Here is a 19,407-nt window from a genome sequence, read left to right as displayed (position 1 = left end):
ATGCACAGGAAAGTCACTCACAGCAAAGAATTACATGGCTTGAGATATAAAAAAGTGTTAAGCTGACATCTTGATATGAAAGAATAACAATACGAATGATGGCTTACTTCCCATCAGAAACAATGGAGGCCAGGAGACAATTAAGTGGCATTTTCAAAGTGATAGGGGAAAAAAATTTGTCAAGTCAGACTTCTGTGTCCAGTATAAAATATCCTTTAAATAGACCTAAAGTAAAGATTTTCAGATAAATGAAAGCTAAGAAAATTTGTCACTAGCAGACCTGCACTGCCAGAAATGCTACAAAAATATCTTCAGGCTGAAGGGAAATGATACCAGATGGAAACTTGATCTATGGGAAGGAATAAAGAACATGGGAAATTGTAAATATACAGGGATATATATAAACTCCTCCCCTCCTTTTCTTAGTATTATGGGTTGAATTGTGTCTCCCAAAATTCATATGTTCATTCAGTCACTCAGTCGTGTCCGAATCTTTGTGACCCCATAAACTGTAGCCCGCCAGGCTCCTCTGTCCATGGGGATTCTCCAAGCAAGAATACTGAAGTGGGTTGCCATTTGCTTCTCCAAAATTCATCCGGTCAAGTCCTTATCCTCAGGACCTGTGGATGTGACCTTATTTGAAAACAGTTTCTGTGCAGATGCTGTCCTGTTAAGATGAGATCATCTGGTGGATCCCAGTTGAATACGCTCAATGTCCTTATAAAAAAGGGGCTATTTGAACACAGAGACATATATACAGGGAGAGTGCTATACGAAAACTGGAGTTATGTTGTCAGAAGCCAAGGAAACATGAGAAGTTAGGAGACAGGCCCAGATCAGAGCTTTCTTTAGCATTTACTACAGAGGGGGCATAACACGCTGACATCTTGATCTGGGACTTCAGATCTCTAGAACTGTGAGAAAATAAATTTCCATTTATTAAACCACTCAGGAGGCTTCTTAGGTGGTGCTAGTGGTAAAGAACCCACCTTAAAGACCCTGTGTGCCAATGGAGGAGACATAAGAGATGCAGGTTTAATCCCTGGGTTGGGAAGATCTCCTGGAGGAGGGCATGGCAACCCACTCCAGTATTCTTGTCTGGAGAACTCCATGGACAGAGGAGACTGGTGGGCTTCAGTTCGTAGGGTTGCAGAGAGTCACACACACAATATACTCAGCAAGTACTTTCTTACAGCAATAGTGGCTAACTAATATATCCAGTTTTTTTTTTAATGACTGTTTAAAGAAACATAATACTATAATATTTCTATAGTAATAATCTATAATGTGTATAGAATTAAAATGTATGATAAAATTAGCACAGGAGAGAGGAAACAAATATAATTTATACTCATATATGGTTTTAAAATATTATGGGACACATAATAAATTGTGATAAGAATTCATACTATAACCATTATATTAGGTACAACTAAAGAGACTGAATGGAAGAATTAGCATGTATATTGAAACCAAATTTGATGAACCTCAAAACAAAGCCTGAAAGGGAAAATAGAGGAATCAAATCAAATCCAATAAATAGCAAACTTACAGACTTCAACTGCAATATTAATTCTATTAAATGCAATGAGCTAAAAATTCTGATTGTAAGGAAGACCGGAAAAAATTGAAGAATTAAATACACACTGTCTCAAGAAATTCAACTTCATCATGAAATACAGGCATACTGAAAGCAAAAGACTAGCAAATGATATACCATGAAAACAATAGGTGAAAGTTAGGTCATGTGCTGCTGTTAATATCAGACAAAGCAGATGTGAAGACAAGGATTCTTGCTAGATTAAAAGAGGAATATTTCACAATGATAAAGCGGTTATTTCATTAGGAATTTATATTAACTCTAACACAGGTATATGTGTATGTACCTACCTAATAACAGAAATTGAAAAATGTGTAAAGCAAATATTGACAGAACAAATGAACATGATACACCCACATATAGCTTGAGACTTTTAACACCTCTCTTTCAGTGTTTTGTAAAATACGTAAATAAAAATTGTTAGGATAAAGTTTCAATGACATGGTTAAATAAACTGAATAAATTAATACTTGTATAATACCACATCCAATAATTTCACAGTATGCATTTCTTTTCAAAGCATTTGGAACATTTACCAAGATAGATTTGCTGATGCTGGACTAAAAAATAAAATGTCTCAATAAATTTCAAGAAACAGAAATCTCACAAAATATGTCTCTAATGACAGAATTAAATTAGAAATCATAAGAATAAGAGTTCTAGAAAAATTCTCAAGTATTTGGAATTAAAACAGTATATGCCTACACCTCTAAATGATTCAATGTAAAAGAATAAATCATAATCTATTTTCAAGTAAACTAGAAAATATTTTCAAGTTAATTACAATGAAAATGTGAATGAAAATTTGAGAAATATAGCTAAAGCAGTGATTCAAGGGAAATTTGTAGTATTAAAAATACTTGGGAAAGAAGAACATTTTAAAGCTAATAATCTATGTTACTGCCTTAAGTATCTTAAAAAAGAAGATCAAATTAAAACTGAAGAAAGAAAAAAGAAATAGTGAAAAATAAGAGCAAAATTCAAATTAGAAACAGATAAAAGATACAGGAAAAAAAAGACAATTCAAAAGTTAGTACTATGAAAAGACTAATAAATGTAGTGAACCTCAGCAAAAATGATCAAGAAAAAAAATTAAAAAAACAAATTGCCAATATAAGGATTGACAGAGGGGATATGACCTTAGTTCATATAGAAATTTAAAGGATAATAAAGGAACATTATGAACATCTGTGTGAAAATGCTTGCCAACTCAGATGAAGTAAATATGTTGAAGAATTCAATTTACCAGAACTGACATAAGAAAAAATGAAAAAAAATTGTGAATAACTCTCTTAAAAAATTGAATTTGTAATTAAAAACTTCCAACCAAGAAAAGTCCAAGCCAAGATGGAGTCTCTAGTGGATTCCATCAAAAGTTTATAGATACATAAATCTACATAGTTATTTAAGAAAAGAAAGGAGGAAGAAATACTTAGACACTTTCCAGCTCATTTAAAGATGCCAGCAATATCCTGATAATAAAAACCTGACAGAAAATTTTTAAGAAAAGAAAGTCAGAGACCAGTGTTACTCCAGAATATAGACTTAAGTAAGTTTCATTAAGAAAATATTACCAAGTCAAATCCAGGATTATATAAAATGGTCATACATCACAGCCAAATGGGGATTTATCCCAGGAATGAAAGATAGGTTTAGCACTTAAAAGATCAACTTAATCCATCAAATTATCAGAAAAGGAAGAAAGACCATATAATCATTTCAATATGGGCAGGAAAGAAAGCTTTTGACAAAATTCAACACCTATTCATTATTAAAGAAGAAAACAAAAACTTACTTAAACCAGGAATAGACAGAACTTCCTTAGTTTGAAAAGACATCTACAAAACACCTAGAGTTTAACATCAATTTAATGATAAAACAGTGAACACTTTCTTCTGAGATTAGGAACAAAGCAAAATATCTGTTCCCACCCCAGATATTTTGTAGAAATTCCACATTGATCAGGTAGTCCAAGTTTGTACAACAGGAAAGAGAAATACAGAAAAGGCATGAAAATGGGAGAAGATGAAGTGAAATTCTATACTCATAGCAAAATTACCATTTGCATAAAATTCAAGGGAACCTATGGAAAGAAAAAAAGTCCTAGAAATAGTAAGTATATCTGAATGATTGCAGGATACAAGGTCAATGTTTTAAAAATCCATTGTATTTCTACTACTGGCAGCAAACTATGAAATGGGAAATGGATAAATTTTCATTCATTTTATAAAGGCATAAAAAGGTAAAATATTTCAGAATAAGCTTAATTGATGTACAAAAACTCTACACTGAAAAGGACAAAATATGGGGGAAAAAATCTAAATGAAAGGAGAAAGCTCCCATGTTCATGGGCTGGAAGACTCAAAATTGTTAAAACAGTCATTTTCCTTCGAAATTCAACTATAGGCTCAGTGCCATATCAGTCAAAATCCCAACAGAATTTTTTTTTTTTCTGGTATAAATTGACTAGTGAATTCTAAAATATGTATGGAAATGTAAAGGATCTGAACTAGCTAAAACGATAATGAAAAAGAACACAAATCAAGGATTTACATTATCTAGATCTCAAGACTACCATAGCCAGGCTAGACTGGTACTGGTACAGGGATAATCGAATAGATGAATGAAAAAGAAAAAAGCAATTCAGGAATAGCTCTACAAGAGCAATTATTTTCACTAATATGCCAAAGCAACTCAACTTGGAAAGAAATCATTTTTCAATAAACTATGGTAGAATAATTGCATAAAATGTAAAGGAAATGCATCTCAACCTAACATCAAACTATGTACAAAAATTCACTCCAGATCACAATAGAGCCAAATGCAAAAATCAAAACTATAGAAGTTTTCATACTTGTTGTTGGCAAATATTTCTTAGAGAGGATACTGAAAACGCTAACCATAAAAGAAAAATCAACCAATTAGAGTTCATCAAAATAAAAGCACTGGTTTAACAAAAGACATAGTTAAAATAAACAGGCCACAGACTAAACTAAAATATTATAAGCCATAAAATCTGACAAAGATCTTAAAGCCAAAATATATTTTGAAAGCTCCCACAAATCAGGCAAACACACTTAAAGGGCAAACAGCTTAAATAGACACCTTCCAAAAAAGGAGATATGTGAATGGCACAAGAAAATATGCTTGAATCATTAATCATAAGGGTAATGCCAGTTAAAGTCACAGAGAGGTCCATAAGAAAAGCTAAACCCCAGGAGAGTAGTAACATCAAATGCTGGTGAAGATTTGGGACAAATGGAACATTCATACATTTCTGGTTTGAGTTAAAGTGGAGCACAGACTCTGAAGCAATGTCGATTTGTTACAAGGTTAATTTCTGTTGTAGTCAAGAATAGGATGAGACTCAAAACATTATACTGAATGAATAAAGCCAGAAGCAAAAATGGGACACACTGCATTTAAGGAGCTCTATTTAAATGAAGTGCAAGGATAAGTAAAACAAATCACTGTAGTAGAAATTAGAACAGTGGCTGTCTCTTGGGTAAGGGGCAGGGGTCATTAGGGGTTGATACAATTTGTTATAGAAAAAACTCCTTGTTTTTCACACTGACACATATTAATAGAGGAATGGAATATATTCCAAGTAGCTATTTTGTAATTCCCAACATTTGAAAGAAGTGGAATATTGTTGAATTATATGTTTTAATACGAATTTTAATCTTCCAATGCAGTAAATGCTTTAAAAGATCATATTCTTTACGATAAACAGAATCCCACTGAGTAGTTTTAAATATAACTTGATTAGGAAATATTACTCTGTTTTCCTTGTATATAAAATTCACATAATTAAAGACGATTGACTACAAGTTCAGGAATGTATTGGAGTGATGCAATATATAGAGAGGGCTATGGGTCTCTAAAGTGGATTGTATCCTAAAATTTAGGAGCTAAGTCAAGAAGTTTCTCTGGGTAATAGATGAATAATAATGGCCAAGATCAGATAAAATATTACCCTGTGATTTGCAGATCATTAACTACACTAGATGTAAAGAGATGATTTGGATAAAAGAAATTATTTTTAAGAAAGGCACCAATTGTCTCAAAATGAAAATTAATAAAGTAGGGTAAGAAGTCATAACACTTAATAATAGTATAAAAGGAGTTGGGCAGCAACAATTATTTTGGAAATTGAGAATAAATAGAAACTCTAATATCTTTCTCCCCAGGATCTCGATCAATAAGATACTATCTGAATCATTAAGTTAGCATTTGAAGTGTAAGGGCTTAATTGCTATTTCTTGGGAAGATGCCTAAAAAATTAACAGAAATTAAGAAGCTCTTAGTAAGGCTTTCTCTGGAATAGATAACTGGAAAGACAGTTTCATCTTGAAATAAAGATTGTGATCTCTTTACTCATTTACTAAGCTAAATACAATAAAGCCTCTAACAAATGTGTTATTAAGCCTTACCTGATCTATGGGTACCCGTATCTATTTTCTTGGTTTGTTTGAGAAACCATGCAAAATTTTCATCTTATGTTAATTACCAATTTAATCAGTCAATGCTAAAAGAAAATCTTTTGCTCTAATTATAAAAGACAGTTGCTATAAACATTTGACATGATGAATACCTTTCCTGATCTTGGGCAGGCTATAATTTATTAAGCACAAAAAATGAGGGGAAAAAATCCAAGTCTAGTGCTTAATCAGCAGTGACCTCCAATTAAAACAGGTGATATTTTCTGGGTTTAAGAATACAAGCAATACGACTCCAATTAGCTGTCAAATTATCGGGCAAAACAGCTGTTACATAAATAGAACATCACTTGGTTTTCCTGTTCACTTTTCCAAATTTGTCTTTAGTTTAAAGCCATTTAAAAAGATAGTCCTTCCATTCACATAAAACTTGAAAGTAGGGGAAACTAATTTGTACTTTTGAAGGTCATTGCTGTAACTGATACTGATGGTGTGGAAAAGGGTGATGGGGAGGGAGTGAACTAGATGGGTCACAGCGGTTGGAGGAATGAGTGGGGGGCTGGTAATACTTTTGTTTCTTAACTGGGTCCTAGTTACAGAAGTGTGCTCACTCAGTGAAAACACATTGAGCTTTGTGCAATTAAAACTTACACATTTTCCTGAATGTTATATTCAATAAAACGTACACAAGATATAAATTCATTTCAGAAACATATACAACTACCTCAGCATTGTGTCAAAAATTGAAAGGTTTCATGATAATGTCTATAAGAAATAATCATTTTCTTGAAAACTTCTTTCCATCTACTCCCTCTAATCTCTAAGAAAACATAGTAGGACATCAAAAAACATTATGAAATAGGGCTTGAAACAAAATGGAGACTTTTTGATTATAATCAGAGTTTAAAATGTACATACAACTTACCAAAAAGCTGTCTTCTCCCTCAATTTTGTGGCATTCTGTGCTTTAGCGTAGTCAAATGAAGCTATTGGTTGTGGTCCAAGCCTGAAGAAACAGTACAAAATAGAAAAATTGTTTTACAGTGAAATTTGTTTTATTGTATTTATTTTACTATAACTGTCTATATTCACTGTACTATGATACATTTATCTACATAATTATAAAATGGTAACATTCACTTAATCCTTCATATAACAAACGATTGCTAAGTATCCTTGCATCTACGAGGTGGTACAGGAGATAAGTAATGTATAATGCACTACATTTTCCCTAAGGAAATTAGGTAAGTAAAAAAGTGTAGTAAACATCCCAAATTGCTGAGTGCCATGGAAGAGGTGTAGATCAAATATGGGAACTGGGAGGTGGGTTACTTTGAACAAGAAGACTGGGTGAAGCTTTATGGATGGGCAAGGTTGGACTTCAGGTGAGAATGAAGAGTACGATTTCTTAAAAATGGTGGGTGGGATGCAGAGGGTGATCCAAGTAAATGCGACAAGTAACCAAAGTACAAACACTGAATACAGTGGAAAAGGGGAGGGGGCGATGAATACATTTCAGTTTCATTATAGAACAGTTTCAGAGGATTTGGAATTCTGGTGCAACCTGCGGGCTAGAAGTTGAGTCACTTGCAAATTTTCCCAGCTCTATGCTAGACCCAGGGACTCAGCACAGAATACAGAAAACAGGAGCTCAGTCCTCATGAAGTTTCCAGTTTATCAGGACAAACCAATACAAAAGGTCATATTAATCCATGATAAGGAGCAGACTTTACTTTGGGGATCTGTAGCAGAAGAACCCATCTGGTCCAAGGATCAAAGGCAAAAGAAGCTAGAGGCTGTGAGACATGATCATTTTAAAGCAACGGAGTCAGATGCAATGCACAGACCAGCAGCTGGATATTTTGGAAGTCACCATGGATGAGGGGAATGGGAGCCCCATTTGGTTGACTCTTGAGAAACATGCTTTCTGTACCAGACCACCATGCTGCCTCTTCATAGACAAGAATTTTTGTCTGCAGCTCTGCACAAAACGTTTTGCAACCTTGAGTAGTATTCTGTTACCTCTGCCAGTTTCCTTTCTCATCAAGATTCTTTCATTATTCCCAATGAGTATCACTGGGTCTTTATAATTAATGGCCAGCACCATCATATGGCCAAAGATGTCATTGGCTAATCATGTTTGAAGAAGATTTTACTGTTTGTAGTTGCTATAACCTCTGGGGGATATGAACACGTATATTTTAATATTAATTATGATTGCCATTAAAGTTTTCAATTTGTTATTTTAATTAACCAAACACCATAATAAAGAATTATCAGTTCAGAGGCCTGCCAATATCAAAGTAAACACAATAGCTTTTGATTGTAATTGTTTAGCCCTGATATAATGATAACAACTGTCCTTCATTGCTTATAATTATATGCTTTTAGAGAATACACTAAATATTTGCTTAAAAATTCATAGCACTTAATGTCCCTGGTGAACTATATTTCTCTTTCCTAAAAAGCAGCCCTCTATCTAAGAGATCTTTAATATTAAGCAATGATTCAGGACTCAACCTTCCTGGGTGTCAAACATTAGAGTAAATTATTAGAACAATAATCCTTCCTAAAGTTATCAGTTGTAAATATGCACTGTCAGTGACTTCTCAATCTTTCAAAATTGTAGGACTTTTATTAAAGTGTAATTCTATGCCAACAAAACAACCCAAGGCAGCATCTAGAGAAGATAAACACCCCAAAAGTAAAGAGGTTTGTTTGTTCAGTCCATCCTAATTATGAATTAGACTGGCACACAGCTGATCACATTATAGTTAAACATAAGCATGTTAGAAACTTCTAGAATGACTGTGACTTGGGTGATCTAGCTATAGTTCAAAGCTTGATTTCTCAAAAATTACAGAAGAGAGAAATAGCATGTTAATTTATAGAAAGTGATTACTTGAGGGGGCTACTGAGTTTAGCCATGCAATCAACATTATGTTTTCCAAATACTAAGTGAATTAAAATAATCATTTACTATTAACTCCACTCTTGCAAAAACTATTTTCAGCTTGTGGTAATATGCTACTTCTTGGAAATATTTAGAAAATAACTAAGATTTACAGAAAATGGATACAGTGTATAACAGCAATTTATATTCTTTTCAGGTTTACGAACAGTGGTAACTGATCATCTAAAATGCTCTTACACTGAGGAATTTCTATGTTTATAGATAAATATATCTCTACAATTTTGAGGTTTCTCCAATCAAGTCTCCTTAAAGATGTATTTGGGAGGATTCTGATAAGAATCATAATACAAATGAAAGAAGAGTGAAGTGACTAGATTTCTAAAGCTCAACAAACCCAGGGACACATATCGTATCTGAAGATCAGAGGAAAAAAGCGTTTGATGGAAATAGAGTGGAAAAAAAGGAGTTATTTCTGTCAGTGCTAAAAAGCTTAGAGAGTCACTGATTAAGGTCACTGCCAATTTTATCAATGAGGAAAGTGCTTCAGCAAGGCTTCACCCCCTCATATTTACCATCCTCTGTGTAGGCATGTGGATGACCCTACTGTCAGGGTGTCTATGATCAAACACAAAGAGCATGGAAGGTCAACCAGACTAGAATTTTTATCAGAAAACCTTGTGTCTAAAACTTACGGTGAAAAATGCATTTTATGTCTTCCTGCCTGCTTGTCTCCTTCAAGATGAACACGTCATCAAAGAGAGCCACAAAAGGAAATAGGAAAGAAGCAAAGAGAAAAGAACCAGTAAACACATTCCCACCTGTCCTTGGCTTCCCTGGAAAGACCATCTAAATGGTTCAGGGCAAAACTTTTCCTTGAAGTATTTATCAACGGAATAATGGTTAACTCCCCACAATAGCTAGTAAGATTTAAGTCCCGTGGTCCAAGCAGATACCTAAACAGCTCATCACTAGTCAACAGCCAGAAGAGTCCATCTCATTGCTCAGGTGAAGTTGACGTAATCATTCTTATCTATAAGCACCACTTATAGCACCACCATTCAAAGTCTTGGAAAAATGGTGGATGTCCTTTGGAAAATACTGACTGAGGTGGGTGAGAGCCATTTAATCACAGAAAGCTCCACTTAAGGAATTTCTGAGCATTGAGGATTCCCCAGTATTCCTCCTTTTCCCCATGACTTTGAATTATCAGTGTCACATTAGTGGGCAGCATCTTCCATTTATTTCTGTCACTTGCTCTGTAGCGAGTCAATTTTATGACTCAGTTAGGGCTCTGATGGCATCTACTTGTCTGGACATGTCAAACCATCTGTGCAAAGTAATTGGAATTCCCTGGTGGCTCAGCCAGTAACGAACCCGCCTGCCATGCGGGAGACCTGGGTTCGATCCCTGGGTTGGGAAGATCCCCTGGAGGAGGGCATGGCAACCCACTCCAGTATTCTTGCCTGGAGAATCCCATGGACAGAGGAGCCTGGTGGGCTTTACAGTCAAAAAGGTTGCAAAGAATCGCACAAGACTGAAGTGACTTAGCACGCACAAATGCTCACACAAGGGCCTGATTAAAAGGTGCTTTTTTGCAAGGTCAGACAGATCTCTGCAACTTACTGAGATATAACTCTCTCTTTTTCTTTTTTTCCTGCTAGCCTGGGGTTTTCAACTTTATAGTCATTAGCACCCAAAAGAACAAGGGTGAAAATGTAATTTCGATCTGGGAACAGCCTCAGACCCTATCAGCTCATTATCAGTGAGTTGTGCTGGGTCCCTACAGCTCAAAGCGTGCCCTATGGACTTCTGTGGAACTTCAAAGTTCAGCCTGATGGACAGAAAACTCATCTTTGACTCTTGCAGTTGAATAATATGCAATTTCTAGAGGTTAATGGATACTCACTGGTTTTGCTGAGTTGCTGGAAGGTGCTATTCATAAACTAATATTAGCATGTTACCAGAATTAACTGAAAACTCTAAATCCGTATTCTACAAAGACAGCTGACAGCTACTCAACACTTGGGAGCATTGCAATGCTCCTGCTATTCAGAGTTAGAATTCCTGAAATCTGGGGAAGGGCACATGGTTATTATTGCTGCTTTGAATTGATCATGCTTGCAGACAAATGTATATGAATGAATGTATCTGTAACATTACTATTAGATTTTATAATTGTTCACTACTTGACTTGGTGTATAATTGCTGTGTTAGTAATACTTTAATTAGTATTTTGTTCTTCCTCAAGCACTTTTTATTAAATACCATGGGGTCTTTTTCAACTGGAAAGTAAAAATAGAATGGGATATATAAATCCTTAAGAGAAGCACGATAAAGTGGTTTGAGAACCTTTGCCATTAAAGAATGGAAGTCAGGAAAGAAAAGGTTTCATGAATAGGAACCTAAAATAACAATTCTTGTCTGTGGCCAGGTACTCAGAGATGCCTGGATCCAGGAGAAAGGCTCTGGGGGGCTAGGTACCTAGGGCACAAAGTCAAGAATAGACAGTCACTTCACAGTCAGGGTCAGCCTTGTTTGTATATCACGGAGAATCCAAATTTGTTTCAATTTTGCCTTTTTATCCAGGTGTCACGAGAACCATTCACTTTTTTTGCCCTTAATTTGCTTTTTGCCTAACATTACTAGAAATTCATTTTCTACTCAGACTGTAAATTACATTTCCTATTTGTCCTCAAACCAATGTAGCATTTCTTTATGCTTTTTATGCATGATATTTACTGTCTTTGACATTTTTATCTAGTAGTCAGTATTAATAAATCTTCATGAAAGTAACAAAGTCATTCTGATTTTGTTAAAAATGCATTGCTTAGAGTTCTTTGAAGAAGTATGAATGCTCAGCTAAAAAGAATCAAATAAAGGAACACTGTCATAGAAGCACTCTCATCTTTGTATTGCTTAAATTAACATATTTAGCTGAACTGTTAATTTTTTTCTGACCTCCATTCTTTTCAGGTTCCTAAATTATGAAACTAGGCTCACAGTAGTATATTTTAAAAAGTCATGTAGGTGAGAATATATACAAATCAGCCCATAGATACACTTTTACAATTTTCTATAAAGATTTCAGAAACTTGCCAACATTTTTCATATTTCTGAAACACATTGTTCACATGAAATTCTTCCTAATGTCTCAGCTTAAATGTGTATTGATTCTACCTCTACTTAGTCCCAATGATAACTGTAGTGGGACCTGAGATCATCTTTACTTCTAATGGGATATACTATTTTACAGACAAAATAAATCTATTTGATGTTTTCATATATTTTATTCCTCTGGACACAGAGATCTACTGATCTAAACTGGATATGACTGTTCAGTCATCAAAATCATCAAGTAACAAAAAGAATGGAAACAGTACAGTTTTACATATAATATAATGAAGCAACAATTAATAAAAAACACATTTTTTATTCCATTTAAACTCAGAAAACATGTAAAAAGGAAACTATCTGCTACTGTGCCTGGAACATAATAAGTCCTGAAAAACTCATGTTGCCATCATTTTTACTGTGACAGGAGGCTTGGCATATATATATGGCACATAACATCTTCTGTAGGATGTTATGGAAAAGCCTGAATGAATATTTTGGCCAATCCAATATACACTTGTATGTATAGTATTTTTTCTTGAAGGAAGGCATTTATAATAAAAAGAAAACAGTGATATTGGTAAAAGGTGATGGAAAAGGGAAATTGAAAATATGTTTTAGTACATCATCTGATAAATGGAAATGATACACTGTAAATTTAAATGTTTTCAGTTCAGTTCAGTTCAGCTCAGTCTCTCAGTCATGTCTGACTCTTTGCAACCCCACAAACCGCAGCACGCCAGGCCTCCCTGTCCACCACTGAGTCCCAGAGTCTACCCAAACCCATGTCCATCGAGTCGGTGATGCCATCCAGTCACCTCATCCTCTCTCGTCCCCTTCTCCTCCTGCTCCCAATTCTTCCCAGCATTAGGGTCTTTTCAATGAGTCAGCTCGTTGCATGAGGTGACCAAGTATTGGAGTTTCAGCTTTAACATCAGTCCTTCCAATGAGGACTTCATAAGAAATATAGTAAGTAAGTGTTAGTTACTCAGCTGTGCCTGACTCTCTGCGACCCCATGGACCGCAGCCCACGAGGCTCCTCTGTCCATGAGATTTTCCAGGCAAGGATACTGGAGTGGGTTGCCATTTCCTTCTCCAGGGGATCTTCCCCACCCAGGGATCAAACCCGGGTCTCCGGCACTGCAGGCAGATTCTTTACTGACTGAGCTACAAGGGAAGGCAGTATAGGGCAAAATGGTATGCTTGTGGTCTTCTAGGATTCTAAGCTCTTTTATTGTAGTAACATATATAGAAATTCCACTGAGAAAACTGTACAAATTTGTCATCTTACTGATGATGAAATTCATCTCTACTAATCAGATGTTAACAAAGAAACTCATAGAAAGGTTGATTTCTCAATAAAGCCTCTGCTTTATTAAACTGATGGGGGAGGCAGGCAAAAAGGAAAAGAGAAATAGAAGTAAAAGGAAATGATTCATGGCACAAATATATTCTTCAATTAAACTGTTGTTAAGCTAGCCAAACGAAACTGTTTGTGATGTTAAATGCTATCAATAAATTCAGTCATGTAAGTACACTATAAAAGAAAGACATTTTGACAAGCCATAGACTTAGGAAGTATTAGCAATATGCGGGAAAAAGACAGAAAAACCTGAATAAATAAACAGTGACTGAAACACTCAGCAAGTTCCAGCTCTGCTTGGAATATTGTCCACATAATGAATATTTCAGGTGCATCTTGAGATCCTTATATTTTTCAAAGACAAGAAAGCAAGATGCATTTTACATCTGTTAAAGACTTCTGATTGGCATCTATGTTGAAAGCCTGCTTCAGGATTGAAAGGCAGAATGTTCCTCAAAAGCTGCAGGTATGAAATATTTATTCCACTTTCTCTCATAGACAAGAATGAGTTGACTCTGTGATATAAATCTTTACTAATAATACCAACAAAATAACACTACTTCTGGTAAGTGATTATTCTTAGAAGGTGACCCAGACCTTGTTTGTTGTAGTTGATCAGAGCAGAATAATGCAAGCATTGCTTACAGTATTCTTGGAAAACCTAATAATGTATTTTCAAGCATTATAGTACAGGAGACCTAAGGCTTGCTAAAATTTCCTTAAGAAAGATGATACCAGACGAATTTTTTCTGGGACTGTTTTGTTTATTTTTAATTTCAAAATTACATTTTTGTCAATATTAACCTCTGTTTGCAAGGACATTTTGTATATAAAAATGTGGTACCTATACCATTGAGTATTCTTTTTATTAAGCAAGGCAAAGACTTGTGTGTCTCCAAATATTGCTTAAATCTCCAAAGCCAGCTGAATAAATAAACATTATGCGATCTGTAGTCCAAAAGTCTGCAAATGACTCCATAGGATGTTAAAAAAAAAAAAAGAAAACAAAAACTATAATTCCTTCTAAGTATTTCTTGGAGCCAATGATCAGCAGTTTTGTTTAAGTTCTGAGACCCCTGAGTCTCCATAAAAATAACTTTGAAATATTATATTATGTGTGAAAATTTTACACACAGGCACATTTATAATGAGCAGACAAGCCCTCTGCCCTTCCTCAACCTGATAATCAACCATAGTGCCTACTCAAACATGGAAAAAATAAAAGATTCAGAACTCTAAAGCACATAATCTCAGTGCCATTTAGAACCATGTGCATTTCTAAAATCCTCTATTACTGCAAATCTCTCAGTTGTTATTTTCTACTGAATTGTCTGTTTCTCATTATCAAAGTCTAAAAGAAATTTGATACAGTCATGTAACACTTGGAGAAGGAGCATTAGAAAAATGCATTCCAAAGTGTTCAGCTTATCTTTTCTTTCCCAAGCAGTAACTACTGTCTGACTTTCCTCCTCTAGAGCAGCCAGTTGGGAGGGTGAAGGAAAAAAATCAAACCAAAGTAAATTAAACAATGGCCCTGTGCCTGAATCAATCACAGACATCAGCTTTTCAACAGTGAATTGTAGTTAACAGGCTAGGGCAACATTAACATGGAGAATTCTTACTCTGTAAAGCCGCGTTTTCCTTGTAGAATGGAGACCACACCATGCTTCAAACCAGGTTTGCCAGAATAAGATGATGTGAGCAAAGCTGGAGATTGGCAATACTTGTAACTGTGATAGTCAGGTCGCTAGGGATAAATCAGGATATGAACTCCTAGAGATGGACTATGGTACATTTTGTTCTTAGCATGGCCAGAATTCAGGTATGACATGCCATCCTTCCTCAAGAGTGAAAATGTTAGAGAAAAGAAAATCTGGAGGAAAAATTGTAAAATATGAACCTTGAAGAAAGCATGTGTTATTCCAACAGGTGTTTCTGTCTGCTCCTATAAGTCAGCTGGGTTATTCAGATATTATACAGATAGTGTTCAGAGAACTCTCGATGCACATCTGATCAATTAAGATAGAATTTTGTTTTTGCAATTCAAGCTTTTAAGAAGCATTATAGTTAAATTATATAGCACAGGCATGCTGGGATAATTGGTTGTCAAAGTACACTGGTACCACTGAGTAGTCTTAAAATAGCAGGAAATACAACTGAATACTGGAAAGGAAAACACTATTTCACTTTTTCAAATAAAACATATTGCACCTCTGAGTTCACAATGGGATATTTGCTGAGAGCCTGTAGTTAACTCATAATGATGAGAACCACAGTAATAAACATTTCCTTAGCAAAACATTCACTTGTTTTCATTATTTCCTACTTTTTCTCTATTTCCCTGTCACTTTTTAAGTTAGCTTGTCACTATTAATCTGGAAGGGAATGGAGAAAAGTGCAAATAATTTTTCAAGAAGTGGAATATTCATTTTAATGACCCAGAAAGCATACTTCCAGGTAAAACCAGCACATCATCAGAGAGTGCAGACATCTAAGCCAAAATGAGGGGGCTTTATGACCTATTAGTAAAGTTATTTTAGTTTGAAAACTCAGAACCAAGGAAACCAAAATGTGGCTCAATAGCAGATCACCTATATCAGCTGCTTCTAGACTGACCTCCCTCCCCACTCACAGCTGTCAAATTAATCTTCCCAAATACCTTTTTATCATGTCTCTCCTTTGCTCAAAATCCTTCAATAGCTGCTCAATACCAACAGCACAGAGTCCACATTCCTTGGCCCAGGCATTAAGCCCTCTCTACAATCTGGTTGCAATTTTCTTCTCTTGATTCATTTCCCACTCTTCTCTTACAACACAGTGGTCCCTGTGAATTCTCTACTCCAGCCTACACAACGCCTTTGAAAAGACTCCCTGCGTTCTTCTTTTCTTGTTCTTTTCTCAAACTGTTCACTGGCCTGGGTGCTCCGCCATTCCTTTGCTCTACTCAGCCACATCCTGAAGCACTTCTTTGGATCACAGCATACACAGCCAGGTAGGGCTACCTGTTCAGCAAATGCGACTCAGCTTTGTGTGAGAATGCAAGCTCCATGCAAGCAGTGCATGCATGTTCATTTGCCTCAGTCGTGTCTGACTCTTTGTGACCCCATGAACTGCAGCCCACCGGCTCCTCTGTCCATGGGGCTCTCTTGCAAGAACACTGGAGTGGGTTGCCATGCCCTCCTCCAGGGGATCTTCTCAACCCAGGGATCAAACCTGTGTCTCCTGCATTAGCAGATGGGTTCTTTACCACTAACGCCAGCTGGGAAGGCCAGGCAGGTGTATATTACACTACTGTGTCTCTCCTTTGCATCTGCCACTATTGTTAGCACAGGATGGAGACACGGGATAAAGAGGTACTGATTGATAGAACAATTGTTACTACAATACATAGGGCAATAGCCTAGTATGTCTCACCAGTGTCATTTAGAAGTGTTATTTAGAAATAGTGTTATTTAGAAATAGCTGGTCCATTACCAAAAAACAAGATGCCCCTCCCACTCCAAATTTCTCTGTAACTATCCCCGAGGTGAGAGTAAGGCAGAGTAAAACACATACGTTTTTCAAAGTATTTGGGTTGACTTTGTAAAAAATTCAAATCTATAATCTAACTTATATTTTCAACTGTGTGGCAAAATTAAATAATTCTCATATATTTAAATAATAATAACTGCTTTAGATATGCAAACACAGCTGAATGTAGGATGCAGTCTTTGTGGCTCTTGGTGTGATGGCTTGGCTGAAGGAAAGGACTCTAGTTACCCCTACCTGACTGGGTTCATTGCTTCCTCTTCTGTTCTGACAACAATTCTTCTCCCAGCAGACTGAGCCATAGTTCTCTAATGAAAATCAGATCAGGTCCCTACCCTGCTTCAACCTTGCCTATGGCTTCCCCATCACATCTGAATAAAGTGCACTATCTTTTCATGAGTTATAAGGTCTATTGCTTAAGTTCATCCTCCATAGTCTCCCCTCACTCACCACCCTCCAGCTGCCCTGGTCTTCCTCCTGGTCCTCTGTCTTTGCATTCACTTTCTCCAGCCCAAATACTCCACCTTTGATCTGTGCCTGTCAGGCTTCTTACAACCATTCTCAAATACCGGTCCTCAGTTAGATCTTTCTTGTGACCACATCTAAACTCAGTAGTTCCCCCTCCCTCACCATAATCTCTATTACATCACCTTATTAAAAAACAAAACAAAACAGCCCCTACTAGCATCTGAAATAATCTTCTTTATTTAGTTGTTTACTTGCCTTATGTCTATCTCTTTTCCCTAGAAGTAAATACCATTCAGCTGAGGATCTTGTCTGTTTTGATCACTGTTGTATTATTGTCATCAGAAAACTGCTTGGTATAGAGCATGTGATCAATAAATATTTGTCAGATTAATAAACTTGCCTAGAGTTACATAGCTAGGAAGGGACAGAACTAGCCCTGAGACTGAAGTACATCCATCTCTGTGACCAGTTGGTGCCGCCACCCACCCTGTCCAGGGCTGATGGTGCCACAAGCTTCCGCATTCACCATCCTGGGGCTGAGCGCTAGCTGATCCAGCAGTTACACACACGGAATCTTAGATCCAAGATGAAGACACCACAGAAAGTCAATAGACCTGTCTATCCAGGGAGTGTAGCCTGTCACTCAGACCTCATCCTACATGGGGAAATGTATTGCCGAAGAATCAGCTGGAGGGACAATCACATCTTATTGATGGGGACACTTATACATTTGTTAGATGCAACTCAGCATTTATGCCCAATGTGTAAGGCATAGAAAATGAAGGGAATGTCTGGAAAGGGAAACAGCTACATGTGGTTCACTATAAAAACGTATTAACAATATACATTCATTTGTTAGATATTGAGGAAAGCAAGAAAGGAAACAGTAAAGTCATAAAGCAGGTTGATTTGGGAATGGCGGACTAGGTCTTTGGGATTAGTAGATACAAACTATTATATATAGAACAGATAACAAGATTCTACTGTATAGCACAGGGAACTATATTCAATACCCTATGACAAACCATAATGGAAATGAATATAAGAAAAAAAGAATGCTTACATACATATAACTGAATCACTTTGCAGTACAATAGAAGTTAACACATTGTAAAGCAACTATACTTCAAATGAAAAATAAATTTAAAATATCCAGTCTTGTCTATGAAGGTGAAAGTGAGAGTCAGTAGTGTCCGACTCTTTGAGACCCCAACGACTATATAGCCCATGGAATTTTCCAGGCCAAAATACTGGAGTGGGTAGCCTTTCCCTTCTCCAGGGGATCTTCCCAACCCAGGGATCAAAGCTAGGTCTCCTGTATTACTCACAGATTCCTCACCAGCTGAGCCACCAGGGAAACCCAAGAATACCAGAAAGGGCAGCCCATCCCTTCTCCAGCAGATCTTCCCAACCCAGGAATCGAACCAGGGTTTCCTACACTGCAGGCGGATTCTTTACTGACCGAACTATCAGTGAAGTCCTGTCTATATTCAAATCAAACCTCCATTCTAGTAAAAGTATAGTCTATAGCCTATGTCTATCTGAGAAAGCAGTCTTTTGGGGACAAAGTTTTCCTTGTATAAGTTCATCATCAACTAGCATTGACATTTAACCATCTTGTAATCCTTGATGAATGATGACTAACCTAAAAATTAGAGAAATATTATATAATAAGACAACAGGAATTGATTCCTTGGGTCCCACTGACATAAAATTACTTGAAATGCTAAATGTATTGGAAAAATAACAGAAAAATACTGACTCAGACAAAGGCATGCAAATGATGTTTCCTGTTACAAAGATTGTTTTAAAAGATGCAAATGCCTATTGTGTCATGATTTTGCAACAATTTATTTGCAATTTAACAGCATAGTAAAGTCAAACATTACCATTTATTGCCGACTGGAAAGAAGGAAAAAAATGGAAAACTCTGTGTCTGGGGAGGGATTCTGTAGTTTGGCACATTTGCTGGGTCTTAAATTAA

This window comes from Muntiacus reevesi, chromosome 10 (genome assembly GCF_963930625.1).
Source record: "Muntiacus reevesi chromosome 10, mMunRee1.1, whole genome shotgun sequence".
Taxonomy (NCBI): Eukaryota; Metazoa; Chordata; class Mammalia; order Artiodactyla; family Cervidae; genus Muntiacus; species Muntiacus reevesi.
This window is presented reverse-complemented; position numbering follows the sequence as displayed.